The 15,780-nt window shown below is 43.0% G+C and overlaps 1 protein-coding gene across 7 annotated transcripts in view; it reads right to left on the reverse strand.

Annotated features, from left to right (window-relative positions):
- Window positions 1-15,246, reverse strand: part of SIPA1L1 (signal induced proliferation associated 1 like 1) — a 328,871-nt gene extending 313,625 nt beyond the window's left edge. For 2 of the 7 annotated variants that reach the window (XM_037031573.1, XM_037031577.1), the window contains exon 1: window positions 14,488-15,219. The gene's annotated coding sequence lies outside the window, so the exon portion shown is untranslated. Of the gene's footprint in view, window positions 1-14,150; window positions 14,378-14,487 lie in introns of those variants that run through there. The other 5 variants (XM_037031579.1, XM_037031578.1, XM_037031572.1 and 2 more) reach the window with 4 other exon arrangements.
- Between the last annotated feature and the right edge of the window lie 534 nt (window positions 15,247-15,780).

The raw sequence follows: 15,780 nt of genomic DNA on the forward strand, positions 1-15,780 counted from the left end.
ATTTTGCCTGCTTATATCAAAGTTTTAAGCAATAAAAAAAATCTAGGAATATACTCGTATAAGTAGGTATTCTGAACCAAGAAATATGGACAGTGGTCTCCCCAGTAATTCTGACCTATGAGACCTTACTTGTTAACTGAGCTAAGTTAAGGAAAGCCTAAAATAATAAAGACTTTGAGAAAGGAAAGGGCCTTCTTGTTTTCCTACTACCATATCCTCCCACCTAACTAAAATAACATTCACCCAAAACTGTGTTTACGAAGGGGCGAGTCTGGTGCCATCAGACCTGCAGAGCCCCGACAGCCACACACAAAATGAAGCTTGTGACACCCTGTAAGGGATCAAAATACCAAGTCCTCCCAAAGCTGCCCAGGAATCACAGAGCGGACGCGAGAAATCCTTTCCATCCACTCAGAGAGAAAGCCAGCCTTTGCAGGGCACATGCCAACTGTCCACAGTTCATTCTGGCCTAGGAGTCAAGTAGCTCAAAAGAGACCGCAAAGCACCTAAGATGGTAACAGTCTACATTCCAGAAATACTATCATCACTATAGGCTATACCTTTACAAGCTTTACCTTTTTATTCCTCATTTGATCTCAAGAATCCTGAGAAGTGCAAATACTTTCCCCACGTCACAAAGGAGAAAGCTGAAGATTAACAGACCTACCCAGCTGCCAACCTGTCGTCGCCACCTGCACATCCACTGGTATCTCATGCCCAACATGTACAAATCAGCTCTTACTTCCCCACCCAAACCTGCTCCTCCAGTCTTCCCCATTTCAATAAATGGCACCTCCATTATTCCAGCTGCTCAGGCCAAAAACTTTGGGGTTATCCTTGACTCCACTCTCTTTCACTCCATTCATCTCACCCGTCAGTGAATTACTTCGGCCCCACTTGGGTTCACAGTTCAGAATCCAGCCGCTTCCCAGCACCTCCACCACTGCTACACCACACCTCACCCACACCACTGCCAGAACCCCCGAGTGTCTTCATTTCCACCTTCACCTTTGCCTCCCCTGCCCCCCTTCATTCTAGTCTCTGCACAGCAGAGTTTTGTCCTTTAAAAATAGGTCAGATCAAAACCCTTTGAGCCATCTAGTGGCTCCCTATCTCACTCTGTTCACCGCTGTACGTACATCCAGGATGAGAACAGGATCTGCCATGCAGAAGGTGCTCAATGAACGGTGCTGATTGGTAATGAAGGAAAAATGGCCAACTCAGAGCCAGATCTACAAGAAATCTCCCAACGTTCATTAGTGACAATGAGACCAGATTTCCAATAGCCACTACACACCAGAGAAAATTTTTGTTTTCCTTTGCATAGCTGTATCTAATAACACATATGCTATACTCTATTGAATTTCTAACAACAAATTAAAATGAAAATAACATTTTATGAAGCCACAAGCACTCAGGCTGGGTTACCTGAGTATCACATACTTGGCACCATGGGCAACTGCCAGCAAGTCATTATTGCAGTGCTGTTGTATCTTCTGTGTAACTTCTGCATCCAGTTACGTGATGTCACTGTATCTCAAGGCCACCGCACACATCAATGACGTGAGCTCTGAAAGATTCAGAACTGAGCAGCGAGAGGTGATAAGCATTTCTAAATCTCCTACACAGACACTACACCAATCACTCAAAAATAGAATTAAGTTTCTAGGGTGTTACGTGGAACAGCAGAAAGATTAGACTCAGAACTGTCTTCTACCAAAAATACAAGGAAAGACTCTCAGAGCTGAGTTAAAATGTTGATTGTTGTCAGATCAGAGTGAAACTAATGCTAACGTTACCCAGCACTGTAGAATTTTCTCACTAAAATGTCTAAGAGTTCCAAACAAAGACTCTAAATTTGTACATCTTTAGTTCTTTCAAAAACATTTCTACTATCTGCAAAAAGCCCCAAATATCACTAAACCACACTAATATTCACAGAATTTTTAACACCTGGCCTTTGGGGAAACTTACTTCTTCAACCCTCAACCTTCTTCCTTTTGCAAATGGAAATATTACCTGGCATATAAAAAGTGCAATTGAAAATCTGTTACATGAACAAACAAATGAGCAAATGAAAGAAGACCAAAAAAGGGGATATGGCTCTTTGAAGATCTGACAGTGGAAAAATCCAGAATTAGCCAAAACTAGGTTTTATAGATTCTCTTCGATCAGACGTGAAAGAAGAAACCAAGATTTAAAAACCTTATTTGGTTCCTCAGGAAAACCTTAACCACTACTCGTTAAAGCCAGTTTCCTTTAGTTGTTACTTAGAAAAGCACTTGATAAAATAAATTTAGCCAAGACACATCTCCTTGGAAACCAAAAGCAGAATTATCTAGTGTTTCTTCCTCTACACAAATAATATTTAATATAGGCCTATTTTCATAATAAACAATTACCATTGTTTTAGATCAGAAGTAACATAAGCAGCCTTTGACTAAAAGAAAATTCTAGCAACTGAGAGGACAGAACACTGAAAAGAACCACAGCAGTCTCTAGAACAGAAACAGCCCCATGAAAACAGGAACTGTGTAGCTACCCTTTCTTTAAATATATTTTATTGATTATGCTATTACAGATGTCCCAATTCTTTCCTCCTCCACCTGGGACCTCTCATTCCTTCCGGCAATCTCCCACTTAGTTCATGACCATGGGCCATGCATATAAATTCTTTGGCTACTCCATTTCCTACACTTGCTCTTAATCCCCCTGCCTCATCTGTACCTACCAATTTGTACTTCCTAATCCCTACACCCTTTCCCCCATTCTCCTCCTTCCCCCTCCAAGCTGATAACCCTCCAAATGATCTCCGTATCTATGATTCTATTCCTCTTCTGCTTGTGTGCTTAGTTTTTTAAATTCAATTGCTTATAGTTGTGAGTTTATTGCCATTTTAATGTTCATAGTTTTGATCTTCCTTTTCTTAAATAAGTCCCTTTAACATTTCAGGTAATAAGGGCCTGGTGATGATGAACTCCTTTAGCTTTACCTTGTCTGGGAAGCACTTTATCTGCCCTTCATTTAAATGAAAGCTTTGCTGGACAGAGTAATAATCTAGGTTGTAGGTCCTCGTTTTTCTTCACTTTGAATACTTTTTTGCCAGTCCCTTCTAGCCTGCAAAGCTTCTTTTGAGAAATTAGCTAACATTCTTATAGAAACTCCTTTGTAGGTAACCATCTGCTTTTCCTTTCTGCTTTTAAGATTCTCTATCTTTAACCTTTGGTATTTTATTACCATGAGTCTGAGCTTCCTGGACTTATATATTTATTTCCTTCATCAGATTAGAGAAGCTTTCTTTCATTATTTTTTCAAGTAAGTTTTCAATTTCTTGATCTTCTCTTCTGCCAACACCCCTATGATTCAAATGCTGTTATGTCTGAATTTGTCCCAGAGGCTTCGTACCCTTTCCTCATCTTTTTTGGATTCTTTCTGCTTCTTGATGTTCTGACTGAATTTTTTTTCTTCCTTATGTTCCAAAGCATTGATTGATTCTCAGCTGCATTCCCTCCAATGTTGGTTCCCTGTAAATTTTTCTTTATTTCACTTAGTGTCTACAACTTTCATTTCTGCCTGGTTTTTTTTTTAATGCTGTTGAAGTACCCAGTGAGTTCCTCGAGTATCCTAATAGGCATTATTTTGAACTCTGCACCTGAGAGATCACTTATCTCCATTTCGTTTAGTTCTTTTTCTGGAGTCTTGTTCTGTTCTTTCATTTGGGCCCTATTTCTTTGCCTCTTCCTATTTCTTTGTCTCCCTGCGTTTGTTTCTATGTATTAGGTAGAGCTGCTCTGACTCCCTGCCTTAGTACTGTGGCCACTGTAGAAAAGCACACCTGTAAGTTGGACGGGGCAGAGCCTTAGGTAATCACCAGGGTGGGGCAACCCGTGTGAACCAGGTTGATGGATCTCAGATATGGTGTCTCCACTCTGTGGCTCTGTGTGGGGGAGGGCTCAAAAAGGGACAATGGCCACTGCCTGGGCTCTGGAGTTTTGTCCATGAGGAAGCTGTACCTCAGCACTTGCCCTGACGCCAGACACTTCAGTTTCTCCCCGTGGTCCACTGGTGCCCTACAAGCTGCTGCCCCCAAGTCCTGGAGCCCAGAGAGAGTCTGCGCTGAGGCCTAAGTCTGTGGCGAGTTCTTTAAGAGGAGATGCCTGAGGGAATTTCAGGGGAAACTGGGGAGGGATTTAGAGGAACATATATAAAGGATACATGGACAACTGAGAAAGGTGGAAATGGGAGGGAGGGGAGAGCAAAGGGTGGGGGCGTGGGATGGGATGGGAGTAATAGACAGAAAACTGTACTTGAAAAATAATTAAATAAATTAAAAAATAAATAAATAAAGAGGAAATGCCTAAGACTCCCACAATTTCATCCACTACCCCAACTCCCACAGGTTTTTACAGCCAGAAGTTATGGGAACTTATCTTCCTGGCACTGGAACCCTGGGCTGGGGGGGCTGGTGGGGGGCTGGGAGCCCTTGCACCCAAGGTATCCTCCCAATTTTAATCTACCTCATGTGGGTGTGGGACCACAAGTTACATGTCTCCAGATCTCAATGTCTCCACCCTTCCTACCATCTGGATGAATGGGACTTCTTTAAATCCTTGGTTAATTGAGCTGTATGGACTTCCATATAGCTTAATTTTCTGATGATTCTTTATGATAGTTGTTTTGTAGTTGAGTTGTAATTTTCTGCTGTGGTTATTGGAGGAGGCAAGCTGCTTTTTACCTATCCCTCCATCTTGACCAAGTCAGAAGTCAATAAATATTTATGGGATAAATAAATTAAGTCACTGCCTAGAGACCTACCCATGTGAACAGTTTCACTTGGTCACTGTTAAATAACTCTCTACTACAGGCCCACTATATACACACATACTATAACTCTCCCCCACTGAAATTCTACAAATGTCCCTGCAAGTAATACACCCAGTCAAAAGTATCCCCACTGTTTTATTAAGAAGGTGAGACAGTAGATCTTAAGTACCCTAAATTGTTTATCAAAGCAGCCACTCAATTTGCTGCTGTGGTAAATCTCTCTCCTTCAATCCATCCTACCCAACCCAAACAGATTTTCTGTTTTTTGCACATTGTAAAACAGTGCTGTGGCTAAGTATTCTATCTTTGTATATGTATAATAGCAGTATACTGCTATTCAATTAACAGATGTGAAAAATCAGAAACTACTAGACTGGAATAGGAAAGTCGAAATAGTGTCAAGGAAAAATATCACAAGTGACAGTTGTTATAATAACTAAGCCCATTGAAAATCTTGACATGACCACTAGAGGCTTTCATTAAAGACTTCCCTACAGCACTGTGATGCAGTTGACACAGATGGTTTTGGGTATTCACACACAGTTAAGTACACATCCAATCTTCAAGAGCAATTCAAGGTCCATCACCTTTCTGAAGCTTTCCCAAGCCATTGGACTAAATGTCTGTGAAAGCATTTGTTAACTAGGAACTGCTGGCCGACAGGTCTTACTATACTGGTTGCCAAGTGATAACCTCACATACATTCTGCCATTTAAATCACATTACCTCATTTTTAAGTGTGTCTAGTTCCCCCCCAAAAAATGAAGAATTATTTGAACTGTTTTTCTACTGTTGACTTCCTTATTACTTCTTTATTACTCAACCCCCTACAACAGCATAAATTAAAAGTGACATTCATACTTCCTGATTTTGAAATATATTACAAAGCTAATGTAAAAAAACTGAGTTACACTGGCCAAAAGACAAATAGACCAGTAGAACAGAATGGAGAGCCCAGAAATAAACAATCACTCAAATGTTCAACTGGTCTTCAACAAGGATGCCAAAACCACTCAGAGGGGGAAGGACAGTCTCTTTCACAAATGGGGCTGGGAAAACTGGATATCCATGCAAAAGAACAAAGGTAAACCCTTATCTTACACCATATATAAAAATTCACTCAAAAGGTATTAAAGATCTGAAATAAGAACCAAAACTATAAATCTCCTAGAAGAAGATATAGGAGGAAAGCTTCGAGACACTGTACATGGCAATGATGTCTGAGATACAACACCAAGAGCACAGGCAACAAAACCAAAAATAGACACATAAGACTCCACCAAACTTAAAAATGTTCACACATCCAAGGATATAATCAAAAGAGTGAAAAAGCAAACTACAGAATGGGAGAAATGTTTGCAAATCATTTATCCATTAAGGGGTTAATATCCAGAATTTATAAAGAACTAAAACTCAACGACAAAAAATCAAATAACTCAACTAAAAAATGGGCAGACTTAGATAAACATTTCTCCAGAGATGATTAAAAATGACCAACAGGCAAATGAAAGATGCTCAATACTACTTACCATCAGGGAAATGCAATTCAAAACCACAATGAAATATCACCTCGGTCATTAAGATGGCTACGATCAGAGAGAGAAGTGAGTGCTGGCAAGGATGAGAAGTAACTCTTGTACACTGCCGGTGGGAATGTAAAATGCTGCCATCACTATAAAGAACAGTATGGAGGTGTTTTAAAAAGTCAAAAATAGAACTACCACACAATCCAGCAATCCCACTTTGGGGTATATAACCAAAAGACCTGAAATTCAGGTCTCAAAGAGATGTCAATATTTGTACACACATCTTCACAGCAGCACTATCTCACGAGCCAAGAGGTGGAAGCAACCCAAATATCCATCTACAGATGAACAGATAGACAAATGTGTTGTATATACAGTGGAGTATTAATCATCCTTAAAAGGAAAGGAAATCCTGTCACATGCCAACATGTACGAACCTTGAAGACATTCGCTAAGTGAAATAAGCCACAAAAAGTCAAATACTGCATGATCCCACTTATATGAGGTATCCAAAATACTCAAATTCATAGAAACAGAAAGTAAAATGAGGTGGTTGCCAGGGATGAGGAAAGGAGAAATGGAAAGCTGCTTAGTGGGTAGAGTTCCAGGTTTATAAGATAAAAACACTCTGGAAACCTGTTTCACAGCATGAATATACTTAACACTACTGAACTGTACACTTGCAAATGGTTAACAAGGTAAATTTTACGTTGTGTGTGTTTTCACCCCAATACAAAAAAAAAAGGAAGAGCCAACATGCAATTCCAACTGGATGGACATGTTCTACCTCGACCGCAAGGGTTGAGGGGCCTGGCCCTTTCAGCTGCTAACAATCACTTCCAAATTTCCTCCAAGTTTTCTTTTGTCTCTTTAATCAATGGCACTGTATAGAGAGGGTAGGAGGCCCTCTTCCTCTCCCATCCAACATGAAGTTCCCACAATCTCCAGGCAGTTACTTTCTGGTTTAAACCTGCTCTTATTTACCTATTGTCAAGCACATATCCAAAAATGGTATAAAAGCCGTTGTGTTCTCAACTGGGTGAGAGAGAAGCGGAACAGAACCACCTACTGAGTTTCTTCAAACCACCTATTCACCTAGCATACTCCCCCAGAGAAAAACCTCAGCGTTCACTGCAGTTCTCTCCCCCTCTCCACCCAGCACTCACTGCTCCCCCAAACACATCCTACCCAAGCCACTGAAAACCATTATTTTTTAAAAACATATCTTGAAAATGGCCTGCAGAACAATCGTGCAAATCTAAAAGTGACTGTTAGGGCTGAGGTTCCTGGACTTATAATAAATCTTTTCTGTGAATCACACAGCTCTCCGAAACCTCTCGTTTATCTACTGAAACAGTTTAGCTTTGCAATTATTATCCTTCATTTCCTACTACAAAGCATCAGCACTACAATCTTAATTTTAAAAATAAAGTAATGCTGAGACTCTTTTCCAGTTTGAGAAATGCCTGTGATTCTTCAAAGAGACAGGGTTAGGGGCTACATTCAGGCTCAGTCAGGAAAAGCCTTCCTGACCGGTTTTCCAAGGGCACACCTTGAGGCAGAAGTCAAACATCACCCCAAACATACATACACACAAAGTAAACTCTCTTTACACATGAAATGCCAGCTACTCAGAAGTTAGATGGCAAAGTACACTGGCAGAAACTTCTGAGGTCTTCACTGGAACAGCCAGAAGGATGGATGGTTAGGGAAAAGGGAGGAGTCAAACCAACTCATACTCTAACCCTCATTTCAAGACCAAGGACAGGTGTTTCTGAAGTCTTCAAAAGACAAGTAGCATGGTCTGACAAGTTATACTTCCTGCAAAAAAAAAAAAAAAAAAAAACATGGAAAAACATTGCTTTCCATTTTTTCCTAAGTACACAACAGTGAAACAAGCAATAAAAGTCAGCCAAATGGAGTGAAAATTTTAGAACATTTTATTAATTTGTAATTACATATCTTAGAGGCATCTCCTTATAAGTATTCTCTCTCCTTAAAGGAGTGCAATAAATGCCATTATTTAATTATTAGTTGCTTCTCTGCAAGCATCAAGAACTGAAAATAAGCCCTGGCTGGTATAGCTCAGTGGATTGAGCGGGGGCCTGCAAACCACACAATCGCGGTTTGATTCCCAGTCAGGGTACATGCCTGGGTTGCAGGCCAGTTCCCAGCAGCGGACTCACGAGAGGCAACCACACATTGATATATCTCTCCTTCTCTCCTTCTCTCCTTCTCTCCTTGGCCCTGGCTGGTGTAGCTCAGTGGATTGAGCGCGGGCCTGCAAACCACACGATCTCGGTTTGATTCCCAGTCAGGGTACATGCCTGGGTTGCAGGCCAGTTCCCAGCAGGGGACTCAAGAGAATCAACCATACATTGATATTTCTCTCCTTCTCTCCTTCCCTTCCCCTCTAAAGATAAATAAATGAAGTATTTTTTTAAAAAAAGAACTGAAAATAAACTTGTAAATACAAACAGTCGATCAGTTCTGGGAATTAATACTGTTGGAGGAAATGCAAGGATCTCACAATAGATCAAACTAGATTCCTACCTAGGCAAATAATGGAGAATATGAAAAAAAAATGAATTGTGGAAAAAGAATAGAGGAGCCAAACAAAGTAAAAGATACTGATTATAGTCAAGTCCTGATTACAGGAACACGATCATTCAACACATAGCCTTCTGCTTTTTATTTCTCAATAACTTTATTCTGAGAAGTTCAGAAATCATTCTAAAAGGAAACGAGATGCTAAACCACAAAAAACAATCAATGACTATACCTGTAGCTTTGGTAAAAGGCTTTGTGGAAAAAGTGGACAGAGGAAAGAGGAATAACCAGCATTCACTACTGGGTCTGCAAAATTCATTCAACCTGGGCCTGCTCTCAGGGAGGAGAGGAGAAAGGAATCCAGTGACTGTCCTATCTGCTCAAGTTGCCTCTGGCGACCCTGAGTTTGTACAAACGTAACTCTCAATCTCTCTCCTAGCTGGCATTCTTCAACAAGCATGCATTCTCCCCCTGCCTCTCCTGAATTGAAGAAAAAGGGAAATCTAACATTATGCAATTGCCCATGTCCCACAGTTTAAAGTTAGGCATGTCAGAATCCTAATTAAAGGGAGAACTTAGTGCAACAGGACAAGTAACAAATTAGAAATCTAAAGGCTCATCAGAGACCTCCAGAGGCAAAGGGAAATAGCTTCCCGTACTCAGTGGCACACCCACCAAGCACGGCTATTTCTGAACGTCCAACTAAGGAACCGCCCCCCCGCCCGACAGTCCCCCTGCGTAATTTTGGTGTCATCTCTCTATATCATCAAGGATGTTTCCTTGTTGCAGGAAACATGTCCTATTTGCAGCTAAACAGTCCTATTTCATGTCCTATTTGCAGCTAAATCCACCTTACTCTCCCCAAGCTCGAATAAAAGGAGAAAATGGACGTGGACTGGCCTCTACCCTCAAAAGATACACAGGACAGACCGTCTTACCTTTTATGATCACAAACACTCTCACACTCGTGTGAGTCCACCCTCACTCAAATCATTTATGTTTAAGAGAGCCAAACAAAAGAGTTTTACCCAGATTCTCTGACTCACTCCAAGGCTCATCAAGAGCCTATCAAAAGAATAAATTAACTTCCTCTAAGAATAATTAACTTATATACAGTTAACCCTTGGACAATGCAGGGGTGAAGGGCTCCAACCACCCCCGACCAGTGCTGTCAGAACTCTGATTATAGCTTTTGACTCCCCCGAAACCGAACTAGTAATAGCCCACTGTTGACCAGAAATTTTACTGATAACAGAGTCAATTCATATGTGCTTTCCATATGTATTATATACTGTATTCTTAAAATAAAGAAAGCTAGAAAAACATGAAACCTTTTTAAGAAAATTATAAGAGGCAAAACATTCCCAGTATTTTTTTTAATCCATGTGTAAGTGGACCTGCACAGTTCAAACCTGTGTTGTTCAAGAATAAACTGCATAACCTTTGAAAAATAAAGTGCCATAGAAGTATGAGTGCATGGGCTTTGTTTTATTATGTCTTTGGTTGGGGGAGGTTGTTTGGGGGGATTTTTTTAGGAAAAAGACAAAAACTCCAATTGCAATGAGGCCAATTTACTTTATACCAAAAAAGGTAAAAGTGCAGTGGATAGAAGATTGGATTGTCAAGTTCAGGTGATAGCGAAGCACTCATATTTTAAATAGCATTGTATGGGAACAAGACACAAAGTTCCGAGTGAGCACTGAGGGAGTAACATAAGGCATAACCGCCTCTGGAAGAAGGAGAGCCCACATTTAAAGGGGAGTCACCCAACTGGCGGGAATGTTTCTTGTCTCCTGGCTCAGATTACCCCAGTGGAAGGTAAGGCAGTGCTATATAAATCAGTCACATTCTCAACAGGAAGTTCCTACACTTTCCTGTTTTCTGTGCAGTTATCCTTCCACCTGACCAATCCTCCCCACCCCCTCCCTCTGCCCCCTGGTTACCCTTAGACACACATAGCTGAGACCAAAGATCTAGAAGTTGCCACTGTTCCAGGAATGAGGAAGATACAACCACTTCTTTTACAAATGAAAAACCAGTTTAAAAAGGGAAGAAAATGGAAACCTGGAATAAATTAAGTTTGGCTTCTCTAAAGAACATACAAGTACATTGTACTTGGAGTCAACAAAGATTCCTTTTTTAAAAAAAGCCTACAGGCTTTACCATGTAAACACTTCAAATAACTCATAATTTCTTTTTCCATAACTTTGTAATTCGAGTAACTCTAACTAAAGCTTAGTTACCAAACACTGTACCAATGCTGTTTTCATAGCTTTTCAATCTTTATGCAGATTTTGTTTCCTTAAGTTTTGCTGTTCTCATTTCAGACATTTAATGGACAATGAACACTTAAGTGTGAAGGGAAAAAAGTAGTAAACAAATTTGAACATAATAGGCTCTAAGGCAGAGGGAGAAAAACAGGAAACAGGGGTACAGTTAACTCAGAAAACCTGCCTTCCATGAACTGCCTGATCACTGACTCGTTCTATAACCTTCAACAAATCCCTTCAACTCTCTGGTTGTCAGTTTACCCATCTGTAAAATGGGGGAGATGGGCCAAATGATTTTCACCCAAAATCCCTTCTAGCTCCCAACAATCTATGAATCCATTCATCAGAAAGTAAGCAAATGAAGTTCCAAGTAAGACTTCATGGTTTACAAAATACTGTCACACAATTTTTGCAGCAAAGCTGTGAGGCAAGCATTGTGCCCATCCATCTCTGCAACAAAAGCGTTTCAGAAAGTTCAGAAACAGGTTCAATTATTTTTTAAGATTCTCACAGCTGGAAAATTCAAGCCCAGACCTTTGAGAACAAATACTTTAGTATTTCAGAACTAGTTAACAAAAAATTATTTTTTAAATATTTCAAAAATTAATTTAAGTTAAAATTCAAAAATAATTGGCTACTACCCACAACCTTCATGGAGCATCAGGGTATAAAACACCAAACCAGAAAAGGTTCCTACAAACGGCCCCACTGCAAGTAAGTTCCGTGAGGCCAGGAGCACAACCAAGAGCGTGCTTTCCAGACAGCGACACTCACTAAATACGGTGTGACTCACCATGAAACTCAAAAGGTTAGGAATATAGTGAAAGTATTGGAGGGCAGAGCGGCATCTGAATTTGAGATATGGACTTGTGTGATTTGAGTCAAAAGGAAGAAAGAAGCATGCTACATCAGAGCTCTAACTCTCCATTAATTAATGAGGATGAGTCCAGTTGTCTTCCTGACACCCTCACTGGAGAAAGTCCAGTTTAGTCAGTGAACCAAAGCCTCAAATCTGAAATGTCACCAGAAAATCTTCAGACTATTCAAACTTTTTTTGTGCACCGTTGTGGACCAACAGAAATGATAACATGACAGAGAGGACTGATAGAAAACATAACTACGTTGTCATTAATCAGCATACACTCTCCCCTAAATGGAAAAGATTCAGGGCATCTGTAGTCTTATGCTGTCCCATCTCTTCTCATGCGCCTGCGTCACAGCTCAGATAGAAAAGAGCCATGTACTGAACAACTCAAACTGCACACCCAAATATATACGTACCTCGACTCACGGTCAACCAAGATTCCCCCCAAATCTACTGAATTACCAATCTCAAGTAATCTTCAATCTATAACTTTGATGAAATTACTAGGAGGTAGTTTTTTAAAAGTTTTAAAATGCAGGGGGAGAGGCACACCAAAATTAAACACCTACCTCAAAGCAAAAGCAAGTACAAACGCCAGAAAACAGTGAAAATTTGAACTTAAAAGAATCTCAATGTACGATTTCAGTGAGTTGCTTTGGAATTATCAAGAGTTGAAGTCAACTGTGCCATGGAATTCTACAGTCAAGTCGCCACTAACACCGCCCGATGCTTCAGATCTAAGCTCCTTGCAAGAGAGCTACAATTTTCCACTCAAGGGGCAGCTCCAGCATCTGCACGGAAGCTAACAGCAACACCTACTGACTGTCTTGAGCCACTTGCCAAACTTGTTCTCTCAAGTCAACTAAGAGAAATCTAATGATACAGTCAACTTCCAGAGTCCTTTACTTAAGCATAAAGAGATAAAATAAATGATCAGCCACAAGAAACCTTTCATCCTCCAAAATCTCTCATTTTGCTCCTTAACCATTTGTGTGTGAACCATCACCCAAGTCACTTTAAGTACATTGCTAATTGCTAATGCTTTAGTATCAATAGCTTATTCTATGGGGAAAATGCTTTAACATTGATATTCTTGTTAATAACTGATGTCATCTAGTAGAGCATCAGTGACCATAAACTGCGTTGCGTAAACCTTTTATTTGAAACTACTGCTGTTACCACTGTTCTATATTCCCATCTGCCTTTTGTTCCATCTTCGTAAAACTGGCTTAATTGCAGCTTTCGAAAAGTGAAAGTCATTCAATCAAGATTATATAAAATAAAAAATACTGCTACAGAGAGTTGATTCTATAGGACTTAATCTTGTACTCTTTCAAAAGATTAAGTCAGAGAACCTTTGCCCAGGTCGGAGAGCCCATTATGAGAAAACAAGAGAAAGTTGACACTTAATTCCCACAGAGTACCAGTATAAAAACAATTGCTTTAAGAGTCTGAGTCAGAGTTTCAACATGAAAGGTTTGCTTTATAGAGGAAACTGCAACCCCAGTTCATCCAGATAGACCTGGAACCTGATGCAAGTCCACACCTTTACTCTGAAATTTGCATCGCATCCCTGGCTTCCAGTTTAGAAATAGAATCGTTTGTCAAATAGTAACAATTTCAGTGACTGATGTGTCCCGTCATGAAAAATAAATACCAGGTAAGTGTCGTCTACGAGCTATCAGTCCCCAAATGCTTCCCTTCAAAACGAATACCAACGACTCAGTTAAACATCTTCCCTTAAAGTGAGCCATTTCCCTCGTCTATATGTTTTCCAAATGGTGAACGCAAAATGAAATTTCAACCTGACCAACTCGGTTACTTGTCCTCCTAGAAATGCCGTGGAACGATAAAAAGCCACGCAAATTTCTTTACGGCCAGGAGGGAAGTTGGAAACAGATGGGGCGAGGGAGGAAAGTTCTTTTTGCAGCACCCTCACGCCTCCCCAGCCCTCTTGCGGTGTACTCGCAGCCGGTTAGAGCATCCCGAAATTTCACCCCCCACCAAGACCCCCAGGGGAGAAATTAACCACCCACAGCACCGAGCTCCTCTTCTCCCTATCTAACGATTGAACCACTCGGCCTGCCCCTCTAGCTCAGCCTGCAAAGCGCTCACCCAGGTGAATGAAAGGGAAGGCTCGCCCAGAGGAGACGAGAGCCGCGGAGAGAGCAGTTACCCCAACGGAGACGCCGGTCTCCCAGCCTCTCCCGCAGGCACCAGTCGGATAGTTGTGCAGATTCGGGTTCCAAGGTGCGCGCGCGCACAGCCGGGTTTCACCCCCGCCCGGCCGAGCTATCAGCACGCCACCAAATCGGAAATAAAACTTTGACCGGCCTCCCGGTGTCCTGCTCCGGGTCCTGAACCCGAATCCCGGCTAGAAATGGGGTGGGGGCTGTCAAGAGTCCTGCACCCCGGCTCCCCTGCCCGGACCCGGGGCGCGGGAGCCACTTACCGCCGGGCCCGGCCTCCCCGTGCCGCCGCGCGTCCCGGGCGGGTCCGCCGCGCGCTCTCCCTGGGGAGAAAGAGAAACCGTGTACACCGTCGGCGCGCGCTCACTCGCCGCCTCCTCTGCAGAGAACCGCAGGCGGCGAGGCCGGGCTGGGGCGGGCGCCGAGCTGAGAGGAGCCCGGGGGAGGCGGGGGCGAATCAGTCAAACTCCCGAGCCGGGCTCTGAAGGGGACCCCAAACACAGACTGGAAAGCAGCCAGCGGGGGCCACGTTCCTGGCGGAGTTGGGGGCGGAGGTACCCCATCCCCAGGGAATCAACTATTGTCTGGGCATTCGGGTCCCCGCTCGCGCCGCCTTGGATACTCAGCGCCCCCCATCCCGCCCCCACCCTCAGGAGAAAGAGCTAAAGGGGCGACCGGCGCGGGAAGCGAGTGCGGGGTGTTTGAGGTCAAGGGTCCAGAGCTCCAAGGTGGGCGCCTAGGAAAGGAGAGATGCGTGTCTAGTGGGGGAGGGGGACAGGTAACTGCTGACGGGGGCAGGAGGGCCGGGGAAGATCGGTGGGGAGAGGAAACGGGGAGGGAGCCACAAAGGCAGGAGAGGATAGAGTGGCCAGGGTGGGGGGCGGGGGCGGCCTCCGAAGCCCAGACCTGGCCCTCCCCGGGGACCTTTCTCCCAGGTACTCGCGCCGCACTGACTTTCGCTCACTCGCTCACGCACGCACTGAACTCGTTCACAAAGTTGCCGGCGGTGGCGGCGCCGCACTCGCCCTTCCCGCCCCGCCCCTCCCCGCCCCGCCCCACTCCTTCCCCTCCTTCACAGCCCCCTCCCCAGGTCTCGGGTGAGATCACCGCTGGGCAGCTCGAGCACCGCGAGCAAGTCTCGCGAGAAAAGTGGCAGCTCTGCCGCGACGACGGGGGAAGTAGGAGTTGGAAGAAGGTGGAGGACCGCGGAAACTCCTAGTTGCTATGACGACGACAAAGCCCTGGATTCCTGTCTCCTGCAGGGAGCAGAGGCAGCAAACGTGGTTGCAGTTCTCGACCTGCCCCCTCCCTTACCCGACGTCCTAATGGTGGGGAAAGCGAGGGCTAGAAGCGGGAGGAGGATTTTCAGACTTGCTCAGAGGAGACTGTAGAAGACCAGCCCCATGAGAGCTGGCCAAATCTGGCAAACGAGGCTAATTGCTTTTAAGAGTTTCTGGGGGCAGATATCTGCCAAAGAAGTCTGTGCGTATCTGTACCTTAAATTTCTACCATATATATATTCAATGTTTCAACCACCCCTCAATATCGCCCTTCAA

Source organism: Sturnira hondurensis, unplaced genomic scaffold, assembly GCF_014824575.4.
Source record: "Sturnira hondurensis isolate 20B ecotype Veracruz unplaced genomic scaffold, ASM1482457v3 Scaffold0021143, whole genome shotgun sequence".
Classification (NCBI taxonomy): Eukaryota; Metazoa; Chordata; class Mammalia; order Chiroptera; family Phyllostomidae; genus Sturnira; species Sturnira hondurensis.